Below are 11780 nucleotides of genomic sequence, written 5' to 3'. Positions count from 1 at the left end.
AGAGGGACCAGCAACACAACTAACGTTTGGATTACGATGACATTATGAACCTTTTCCACTCAAACTTCAGAAGACTTCGCCTTGTGTCGGCACAGCCACAGGTAAGCAGGTAAATGATTATCCTGGCCCGCAATGGCATGTGCGGTTTGTTTGAGGCTGTTGTGATTGTTGAATATTCTAGTCCATTGGTCAGAAATTGGTGGCCCGTGAGCCAAAAATGGAACACCAGTATGAATATCTGGCCCAGCAGATGATTTAACAAATCTGATTTTAGATTATTTGCTTCACAATTTGTTTTAATTTCATATCGAGCTTTTATTATGAAAAATATGAACGGATTCAAATAGATCCTGTTGCTAGAATTGACACTTAAACTAAATGTTTGGTTTGATAACTATGTGCATATGTTAGATTCAAAGAAGAAACAGTAATTCTTAAAAATGAAATCATACACAGTAAATATTAACAGTACATATCTCACACACATTCGTCTTCCTAACAAGCTGAAGGCAGCAAACGTGGGATTTAGTTTCTAAATAAAGACGTTTTAAGGCACTTTCCCTGATGAAGATAAGATGTGTTGGCCCAATATTCAATTGCTGACAAAAAAATTGGCCCTCGGCCACATTTACTTGCTGATCCTTGTTCTGGTGAATTTGTGTTTGAAGCTACTCTGATATGAGTGCAATGCTGGATTTGAAATTATTATTTCCCACTCATTAGCCATGTTCTGTATCCGCTACTGGTTACAACAAACCTCAAATTGTTGGTTAATGTAGGTATCTAAAGTTCTAAGAATACATACAACATAACATTTCTGGTTGTGCTTTGTCTTATTCTGATCCCTCGTTTTAACATTGTAAGAGTGTAATGTTAAACCCATTTAACTTCTTTTTGAGAACATATGCTGTGACAAAGTGCAAGAGGGAAAAAAAAAAGAAGCACAATTCAGTTCACTTTAGGTAGTCAGAAAAGAACAAGTTTAAAACTAAGGCAAAGAACTTCTGGTCTCTATCAGCAAAAGATTCATTCTGACAGTCAGCAAGCATTGATTTATGTCAAGGGGGGCAAAAATAAATGGAAAATGTCCCAAATATTTCATGTAATCTAGAACAGATTACATTTTTAAACAAACTCTCCCAACACTGCCTGCCAGCGACAATTCACTGTAGTGGTCTACTGTAGTGCTTCTCTCGCTCTCTAAATTTGAATCAGACTGTCCTTCTCAAATCTCAAGACTCGAGCTCCAGCTGAGGATGATCTGCAGAGCAGAGCAGAGCTGGCAGCAACATCAGCAGCTGCTGGGTGAGATAGCTGCCTGCCTGCCTGCCTGCCTGTGTGTGTGTGTGTGTGTGTGGATTCTGCAGAGAGAAACTTATCCAAAAAGCTGACAGAAAGGAAACAATGCAGTTTCTTCCTTCTCCTTTCTTCTTCATCGTCGTCCCCTCTGCTTTCCTTTTTGTCTTTTGTTCTATCCTTCCATCTGTCACTGTATTAAGCATTTATTGTGTCTTTCTTTCATTCTCTCTTCCTCTTATCGACCTCTTTTTTAAATTCCATTCGTTTTTCCTTCTCCTCACACCTCCCATCCTGTACTTCTTTACCTTTCTTTTCTGTCTTCTCATCTCTTTTCCTTTATCGTTTCCTATTATTCTCATGTATTACTCTACTCCTCTTCTCCACTACTTCCCTCTCGTTCCTTGATTGCTTCTCATCTCATCCCATCCCATGATTCCTTTGGTTCAATCCTGTTTTCTTCTCCTCCACTGAGCTCTCCCTCTTGCACCTTCTTCTCTTTCCCGCTGTAGCCTCTCGTCTTTGCCTCTTTGCCACATTTCTAACCTCTGTTGGTCATTTCTCTCATCATCTCTTGTTCACTCTCCTCCTGTTTTTCCTCTCCTCTGCTTGTTTTTTCCTTTTCCCTTTCCCTATGTCTAGTTTTAACTTGTATCGGTTTGGACAAACAAGTTCTTGATTTTTAACACATGTTAAGTTTTAAAACAAATCTGCTGCTCATTATTGCTCCAAACCTATTGTTGATGACACTTATTGTTTTGATGTTTTTACTTACAAAACTATCAAAGTAGGAGTGAAATTTATTCATTGAACACTTCCAAGAGACTGAGCCAGCAGGGATACAGACGGTGATGTGATACATGATGATAATGTAATGAGAAAAACATGAATCAAGGAATGTTATTTTAAAAAAAAACGATGCTTCATGAAACGTTTAAACCCAACTCAAGCAAGTTGAGTTGCCAAGCGCTATAAATACTGTAGATGACTATCACCTGGATGACTGAGAACCTTCAAAGACCCCTGCTTTACTGATTTTGTGGCTTGATATTGACAATTACCATTTAATAGGTGCAATAATTATGCATAGCCGTCACAAAAAGCACCGTAAGCAATGCAATGGCACCACAGGGCCGTTCGGCGACAAAGCAACCCATTACAAGAAAATGAGCAGCTCAGTTCAGTTTCTTGCGTATGAGCTAATCGCCTCTGCTCTGATGAAGCTTCACTGGACTAATTTACCGTCAGAGAGGAAGAAAGAGCCTATTCCACACAATACTTGGCCTTCTCTCTGAAGGAAATAAGAATGGCTCCATCCATCCACCAGAGAGGACACTTCCTGTCTGAGGTCATTAGTAGCAGTGACTCCATAGAACTCGTGTAAGTAGAAAGGACACTTCCTGGTACTCAAGGTCAAAATGAACAACCTGGGATCAAGGAGAGTGGGCACTTCCTGCTTCAGGTGGTCAAGAGCCAAGACTCCAGAGATCCATGATGAAATGGAGAAGCACTTCCTGGCGTCAGAGGTGACTGTGAATAAGACTATAGATCAAGCAGAGAGGGCACTTCCTGAATCCAGCTGCTGATAACGGGTTTCATTGACCTACACACACAGAATAAACACTTTATAGATGAATACATTTGTACTCCAAGTAAACCAGTTCTGTATAATCCTCGAAAAAGATCTTCATAGACCAAGCACAAAAAAAACCAAGAATAGTTGCGTTATCTCATGACAACACTGTCCATCTGATACAGATGTTTCGCATTATAGCTCAGTGAGGAACACTGGGGACAATCTGCTGCCATTGTGTCCACACAATGCAGGAGTCTTACATGCAGCTTTCTTTACATGTAGTGTTTTCCGACCAAATCGGCTCATGTTTCTGTGGCTTAAAATGTATAAAATTCCAGTGTTTACAAAGAGTGGCTCCATAATTGCAGTAGTATGTAGTATGTATTTAATTTATCAGAGGGTGCACCTCCAAGTACGTATACACAACTCAGTTTTGTCATCAGTATGTAGTGGCAATTCGTCAAATGTGGTGTTTTTTTCAAAGACAGGAAAGAAGATTGTAAGCGATCAACATCAGATCGTGAATAATTATGCAACATTGCAAATGATTAATGAGGAAGGAAAATTAAAGTACAAGATGCATTTTGGTGAAATGTTGAAAATAAATGTATCATAGGCCTAGAGTCTGGTAAAATGGATATGTCTCATCCACAGGTTGGTGCTCGTGTCAGTGCCTGATTCTTCTTGTGAGAAGTCCCCAGAAAATTACTCCTGGCTAGATGACCTAGTCGGCATGCCGCAGCTCACTGATTGAATAAAAAGAGTAGCCGCAGGCTTTCTGGTTCAAAAGCACCAAGGTAGCAGGTAGCAGGTGTTAACACAGTATGTGTGCTTTTGGAAGACATCACAGTGGAACCCCACAGAGGACAACACTGCATTTTCTATTGTTTACTTATTGTTTTACTCTTTGAATAACATGAGAGCAGTTTATTTGCCTCAAGTGTTTCAATGGGAATATCACACATAATACAATATGTCTGTTTCCCAGCAATAACCACAAAGAATGTTGCATTGCATTCTGATTATTTAAGTATTTAAGTACTCCTCTTTTCAAAAACTTGCTGCACATCTGCTACATATGAACGAGCCGTTTTACAATTTGCTATGGTTTTCGCTTGCTGACACGGCGTTTGTTATCAAGTCTCACCAAAGCAGTCCGACACATCAGGGCGTGACTTCACACGGCTCTGCTCTCAGACGTTTTACCTACATGAAACGGTATTAAAATGTCCTGGCACCGTGGTGTTATAGCTCTTGTTTTTTGAGCAGCACAATGGTGCCATTTTATTATGGAACAACGGCAGTACTGGCCTCTTATTTTTCTTAAACATCAAAGAAATAGAAACAGGATGAGGAAATGCGTTTGTGCAGCATGAAAGGCTTTTTAACATCCAACATGGCTGAACTGTATGAGCTCACACCCAACGCAGAAATGAGTGTGGTTACACATGATGAAATATCCTGAGGTGCCGAGGTGGATAGTAGTACCCTTACAAAACACATCTATCAATAACCCCGTTGTGTCTTGTGATCTGACGTGGCAGCCAGGATTTACTCGAGTTGCTTTCTCCTTAATACACGCACCTACACCACTGACACTACTGACTCTATGTTGTTTTATGTTTAAATCAATGAATTTGAACTGTTTAAATCAGAAGTGTCAAACGTATGGCCCGCAGGCCAGAAACAGCCCACCAGAAGGTCCAATCTGGCCTGCAAGATGAAGTTTGTGTAAACTACTGCTGTAGTGTAAACTACTGTTGCTGTGGCCCCTTTAAGAGCCGGGCAAGTGTACGTGCAAGGAAAGAGAGGGGGAGAGGGGGAGCGAGCAGCGCTGTTTATGTATGTGGGGTTAATATGTGTTGTGTTCCAAGCCTGTCGAGAGAAATAAATGCTCAGACTCTTCCAGATCACCTGAGTGTCCACTTGTTCCTCCCCTATCTGTAGAAGTAAGGGTGTTAACCTGGAGGAGCCACCGCTCCAGCCCTGAAGGTAATATCTCCCCTGTGCGTCCCCAAACCACTGTCCAGAAGCAGAGCAGGAAAGTCAACACTGCATTGAAGATAATCAACTACAATTATGTAGTTATACGTACTAGAGCTGCAACTAACGATTATTTTTCATAAACGGTTAATCTGTCGAGTATTTTCTCGATTAATCGTTTGGTCCATAAAATATCAGCAAACCTTCAACAATGTTGATCGGTGTTCGTCAAACCTGGAAATGATGATGTTCTCAAATGTCTTGTTTTGTCCACAAACCAAAATGATTAATTTGAATGATTTCTTTGTTATCCAGAGCAAAGAAATGTTCACATTTAAGAAGCTTAAACAATCGGAAATCTTGTTTTGATCATGGAAAAAGCTTTGAACCGATTAATTGATTATCAAAATAGTTGTCGATTAATTTAGTAATCGATTAATTGTATATGGCCCGTGGCTTACAATGAGTTTGACACCCTTGGTTTAAATAATAGTGAAAAGTAGACATTTGCCACTGAATCATTTGTAGTTTCATACTGTTTACTTGTATCCCTGTTGACGTGCAAATGTCTTGAATCTTAAACTTCCTAGGCTTGGTGAGTAAATGTAAATAGTTTTTATTTTATTGAATTTGTTGTATATTGTTATTTCAAACATGCACCAGCAAAATGATTAGCGCAGCGTCTCTGTCTGCGTCGGGGTGTGTATGTGAAAATGCGTACAAGTGAGAATGTGCTTGTTCGGTTCCCCTCCCGTGTGCCAACATTCCAGCTTGGAGACAGGAAGTCAGGGAAAAAGGTGGTGGTGGTGATGATGATGATGTCATCATCCCCAGACAGAGAAGGAGGCGCCCGGGTCCTGTGTGGCACAGACACCTGTGAGAAATGTTCGATGATTTGCAAACCATGTGTTTCAATTATGGAACACAAAATGAACAGCATGAATGCATGAAATAAAATTGCTCCTGATATGTTTGTAGAGTTGTAGAGCCAGGTCTTATTTATTGCATTCTGTGTACGCGGAGAGCCCTTGGTTCTGTTGATACGTTCACTCTAGGGTCAATCTCCTATTTCATTTTAGTAGAGTGTCATGTTTATTTCTTCTTTTTGGGGGAACGATATTTGTTACGCAGTTGGAGAATTATGTATTTGAAATGACTCGGCACAAATGTGTTGTTAACAGCTTCATAGTTCATAAATGGTTTAAAATGAAGGACTAATATTGTGTTCCTGATATCAGACACATAAAAGTGGTATCATCCCATCCCTTGTTTAGGCGAAAAACAAGATTTATGTCACATGGACCCTGCGCACACGCGTCAAGTATGACCATATTCAGTACGTCAGTGTTTCTTAATGTCACTCGAAAATCTTCTAACCCTAATCCTGTTTTAGTGTTACTTGACCTCAGTGGTATAAGAAATCAAATGAAATCTCTTCTCATCAAAAGTGTCCATGTGTATAATGTCAGATCAGTGTGGTGGAAGAAAAAGGACATACTTTTCAAATCGTTATTATTATTATTATTAGCACCAAAAAAACTAAACTTTTCAGTAAATGTTGATACAACTCTTATGTAGGTTGTGTGTGTGTGTGAGAGAGAGAGATTTCCTCATGGCCAGGTCACAGCAGGACTTAAGTCGCTGGTCTGCTGCTGTGTGTGTGTGTGTGTCCATGTGTTTTATGATGTGTGTGCATGTGTGGGAAGGCACTGGCTGACCCACTCCCACACACTTCCCTGGGACACCCCCTGCCTAACACTCGCACACACGCAGAGTGTATGCAGATGCACATCTTTCACTAATTTATTTTTAATTTACTTATGTATTTCTGCACTGCCAAAGCTACTTATATCTGTCTTTAGCAGAATTGTGTTGGATTTTTTTTGATAAGCTTTTTGCCCACTCAGACTATTAAAAGTCATAGAAACATGTTCAAAAGGTGGTGAATGAGGCTTTGGGGTTCATGTTCACTGCTGCTCTTTGTGGATGTCTTTTTCTATGAGCATGGTTTCCTGCTTTAGTATTTGAAAATTGGCATTGAATGAAATTCAGTCTGGCCTGCAGTAGATGTTATTCAGAGGAAACTGTGGTCACTCTGAGCTGAAGAACCTTGTTACACCAATATTATCCTTCTATAATGGAAACCAATGATCTTCTACATCTGTGAAGAATTTAAAAAACTGACCAAAATTGCGTAAATTAATATCCGTGTGTGTGTGTCTGTGTGTCTGTGTGTCTGTGTGTGTGTGTGTGTGTGTGTGTGTGTGGTGTTACTCCACTGGGGTTAAAGACGAGAAGAATAGCAGCAGCTCTGCAGCGATGTGAAACTGTGAAAGTGTTCGCTCCCTGCCTCTTCTTCCTGTCCCACACATCCACCACCATTTCCTCGGAATAGGACTCAGGGGATTTCAAATGTCTGCCCACCTGTCCCCTCACTAAGTCAGTCTTCAGTCTCTGACTGTTTTTACTGTCAAGTCTCTTAAGTTCAGCCAATAACTACACTGTGTTATTGTGGCTTAAAGTCAATCCATTTGAATGGTGTCATCATCTTTATCAATGAGGCAACTTCTTACCAGTGATAAAAGGACAAATATTGGTCGTAATAGACGTCATTTTAGATTGTTAGATGACAGGATTGATGCAACGAATGTTCTTACTACCAACTTTGCCGCTGTGTTCTGTGTCCAAGGTCAGGAGTGAACATTTAATATAAAATCAGTCAGTTATATTGATTTTTCCTTGCATAGTGTTGAATTTTTATGTCTCTGGTAAATGAGACATTGCTGACAAGTTGACATCCAGCAGCTAAAAAGAGGTTTTATAAGTCAACATAGTTGCAAAGTAAAATACTTCTTGTGCTTCTTTCAGCATGCCTGTCCTCATCACTGTGTTTGTGTGCATGCAGAGTTTGATATAGGTCAGACTAGGGTGTATGCATGGCTTTGTGTCCGTGTGCTTGCTTGTTGTGAGTGGTGAAAAGGCACTCTAATCTTTATCCATGTTGCAAGTTAAAACAATGAGAACACAAGCACACACACACACACACACACACACCCCGCACACAATCAGAGAACAGCTGACAGAGCGTTCTGTGTGCAGAGGAAAACAAACAAACAAAAGACACAAGTTTAGAAAAGCAAACATACAGCACCTATGTGTATGTGTGTGTGTGTGTGTGTGTGCTTTTGAGGGGCCATCAACACACACAACCGCACGCACACACACACACACACACATGCCACATTCACCATGTCTCACCATTGTCCCTGTGCTCTTACATACACAACACAATGTAAACACAAGTCGACACACGTGTAAAACGTGCTGTGCTCACTTATACACACAACTGATAGGAATCTATAGTCTCTCTCTCTCTCCCTGTGTGTGTGTCCTGAATGGAGTGCAGTTTCTGGGAATTGTGTTGCCGCTTTAGTAGGGAGATGCTGAGAGCAGCAGGAGGGTGGAGAGTGTGTGTGTGTGTGTGTGTTTGTGTGCTGATAAGCCCTCTCTCCTAACTTGCGACAGCAAATAGGCTTTGGAGGAAATGCAATTGTGCCTGCTGTACCTTTTCTATGATGTTAGAATGAGGACTAATACATTTATTCTTAATTAATGTATCTGGCAAATATGTTAACGTTGATCATGTCAGTTAAATCTTCACAGGGTTAGGGTTTAAGACAATGTGTCTTTGTTTTTTTTTTTGTTTGTTTTTTTTGTAACATGTCCTTTGTTCAGGAAATGATGGGCAATTAGCCACCACCCTCTCTTTAGTCATTTAAACTTTAATAAATGAAAAACTATTTTTTTGTATCTTCTTGTATAACTTTGTTCAACTTAATGAACCATAGATGGATTTAAACCTTGGTTTTTGGTGGGACAGTCACCCTCTGTCCACCCCAACCACTGCTAGGCAACTCTGCAGCCCTAAATAAATGTTTATGCTTTAATAAAAATAAAAAAATAAAACAACCCACAAGAAAACAAAAGCAATGCATCATTTTATCATTTATAAAGGTATTTCCTGGGAGACGGGTGCCAGCTTGTCTATGTGTTGCAGCAGTTTCATGATGAAAAGCATCGCAGGGTCGGTACAAATAGCTGTGTGACTGAAGAGAACTGTGCTTTATAAGTTACAGAAACCAAAAACCCACCTGCATAAGTATAAAGAATTGTGTAATCTTCTTAGAAAATCTCTCCAACCCAGCAATAAGGTTTACAAAGTATTTGCTGCTCTCAGCACTGAGTTAGTTTTCTAAGTGTGCTCGTCTTTAGAAGACACACATCCTGTGTCTTCTAAAGACATACTGACACTCAAATGTCACACATTCCCCACGTCCCCCTTGTCTCTCTCTCCTTCTCTCTCTCTCTCTTGCTTACACATTTTCGTCAGTGATCCCCTCCCTCCATCTTTAACATTTTCTGAATAGTTGCAGTGACCACAGAATACTTTCCCAACTTCTGTGGCCGACGAAGGCTCCGAGTTTGTTCACCATCTCTCCTCCTTTTTCACCCGTACATCCTTTCTCTCCATCTGTCACTTCCATAATGTACATGTATCTCCTTCGCCCTGTCTGCTACCAATCAACCAATTTCCTGAAACTGTTTTGTCTTATTTAACCTTTTATTGATCGTTAAAACCTGTCCTTTTTGGCGAACCAGCTCTTCCATTTTTACTGTCTCATCTTCTTTCAGGGCTTATTTTCCTTTTTTAGGAATTTCTGATCTTCACAGAAACACATAAAAGCATCTGGGAAAGGCATTAATCCTTTATAAGAGCTTGTTATTGTGGTTTCTTCAAGTTTTGATCACAAAAACAAACAATTCCTGTGTGTGTGTGTGTGTGTGTGTGTGTGTGTGTGTGTGCTTGTGTGTGCGTGTGCATGCATACTTGTGTGCCCCAAAAATACATCCTAATGAATCCAAAAAACATGTCAACATGTCAAGTATTTATGGCGTTCAAGGAATTAAGTGGTGGTAGAAATACTGGGCAAATTGAAACCAGGCAGTGATGGTGCTGTTGTAATGTGTGCATCATGAATATTTTTTAAATAATATTGTCCAACACTGTAAACTGTTGAAAAGACTATTTTATTATGACACATAATCATAAGAATGAGGCATTTAGAATGATTTAAACGGAGATCAGCCATGACGTCAATACGAGACAATATTCAGTTTAGATCCTGTGCCACTGCAGGAAACAGTGTGTATGTAATTAGGTTGGATTGGTGTGATATACTGTAGATGTAAACCTGGCACTACCCACAAATAAAGCCATCAATGATTCTCCTAAACACCATCCATCCATTCATCCAATCAACTGTCTTTCGTCTTTCATCTTTTGGCCATTTAACTTTCTTTTTTTAAGTAAATCTATTAGTGGCTATAAAATCTGTTTTCTGTTGTTTTGCCAATTTACCAATTCAATTACCATGACATTGTTCCATTATGTTTTGCTCAGTATTTAGTCAGAAAACGAACCCTCAATGTTGACTGTGATCATGGACAAAAGTTCCCCTAAGAAGGAACTCTGAAACATCGTCTGTTTTTGTGTCACAGGTTACAGACTTTGATTTTCTTTACAATGAAGTTCCTGAAATTAATAACCTATTAATAGTGAAATACATGGGTGTGTGTTTACTCGCTCATTACATACCAATTTCCAAACATTTGTCAGTGTCTCCACTAATAAACCTAAAGTTATTCCTGCTGTTGCCACTCAAATCCACATACATGTTATGTTTTCTCCTGACTAGCTGTCTGCACCAAGCCTGTACAGATTGTTTTTATTTGAAAGTAAATGAACCCACAGACTGGAAATTGGGAAATCAAAATCAAACCCCACTGCATAATTTAGAAAAGGGGAGAGCAGGATATCAAAGAACACGTACAGTTATTTAAATGTCAGGTCATTTATGATGAAAGTAATGAATTACATTTACTCGCGTTACTGTAAGTGAGTAGGTTTTTTGTGTACTTTAGAAAGTTCACGCATGTGTGACCTTGGAGCCATTTTGACTGATACATTGTGTTTCCATGTTTTATTTTGTCAGCACTTTTTTGTGAAGGTTTGCCTCTTAATTTAAAACAATTAATGTCTTTTTTGCACGACACGAGAAGGAACCCCAACCTTGTTAAAAAGTAACTTTTACCTTTTAGACCAGTACTTTTCCTTCAGTAAAATGTTATCAAAATAGTGGTAGAATATTTCACTACTCTTTCCACATCTGCCCACCACAGAGTCCTCTTATAAACTATGTAATGCACAACACAGGGTTAATGTCTCAAACATTGTGCAGCAATTAATACATAATTCAAACTAGAAATGACTCCATCTCTCTACTGTAGCAGTTATCGAGCTGTCCGTCACTCTTCTCCCTTCAAAAATACTGTCACGCTTCACATCTTGATCACATCAAAGTCTCAAATACATGCAAAACAATCCCTAAAGTAAGATATTGGCTTTATCTTACCATGAAAAACTATAGTGTCAGCGAATTTGATTTTTGGTTCCTCTTATATTTCTGTCCTTTCTATAATTTTTGTAGTCAATTTGTAAGAGTTGCTCCAGCTCAGGATGGCAGTACTTTTGTGGACAACATTTTGTCCTCATTTTTGCACAGTGGAAGGAAGTGAAGACACACCATCCATCATTTTGTACAGTAAGCTCATGGCGCCAACTGAGTGGGTGTATATGGTAGAGCTACTTTCTTTCAGTATATTTTTGTTTCTGCCTCTTTTCCCGAAACTTGACGCGGTGTTTTGAAGTCCTGAAAGATTTTCTGCTCTCAAGTTCAGTCGGACTTGCTGAGAATATGTGAACCAAGACGGATTCAGAACCTGAACAGCTCAGCTCAGCAAAGAAATATATGCACATATGCTACCAGTGTCAAAATCATGCCAGCAATAGCACTCACAATTACAT

General features: G+C 39.6%; 1 protein-coding gene across 1 annotated transcript in view; it reads left to right on the top strand.

Moving 5' to 3' along the window:
• The first annotated feature begins 15 nt into the window (after positions 1 to 15).
• sox18 (SRY-box transcription factor 18) overlaps positions 16 to 11780 on the top strand; it is a 35617-nt gene continuing 23852 nt past the window's right edge. The window contains exon 1 of the mRNA XM_058643344.1: positions 16 to 101. The gene's annotated coding sequence lies outside the window, so the exon portion shown is untranslated. The remainder of the gene's footprint in view (positions 102 to 11780) is intronic.

This window comes from Solea solea, chromosome 11, assembly GCF_958295425.1.
Source record: "Solea solea chromosome 11, fSolSol10.1, whole genome shotgun sequence".
Classification (NCBI taxonomy): Eukaryota; Metazoa; Chordata; class Actinopteri; order Pleuronectiformes; family Soleidae; genus Solea; species Solea solea.
Note: the sequence above shows the minus strand (reverse complement) of the source record. Positions and strands in the feature narration are given on the sequence as shown.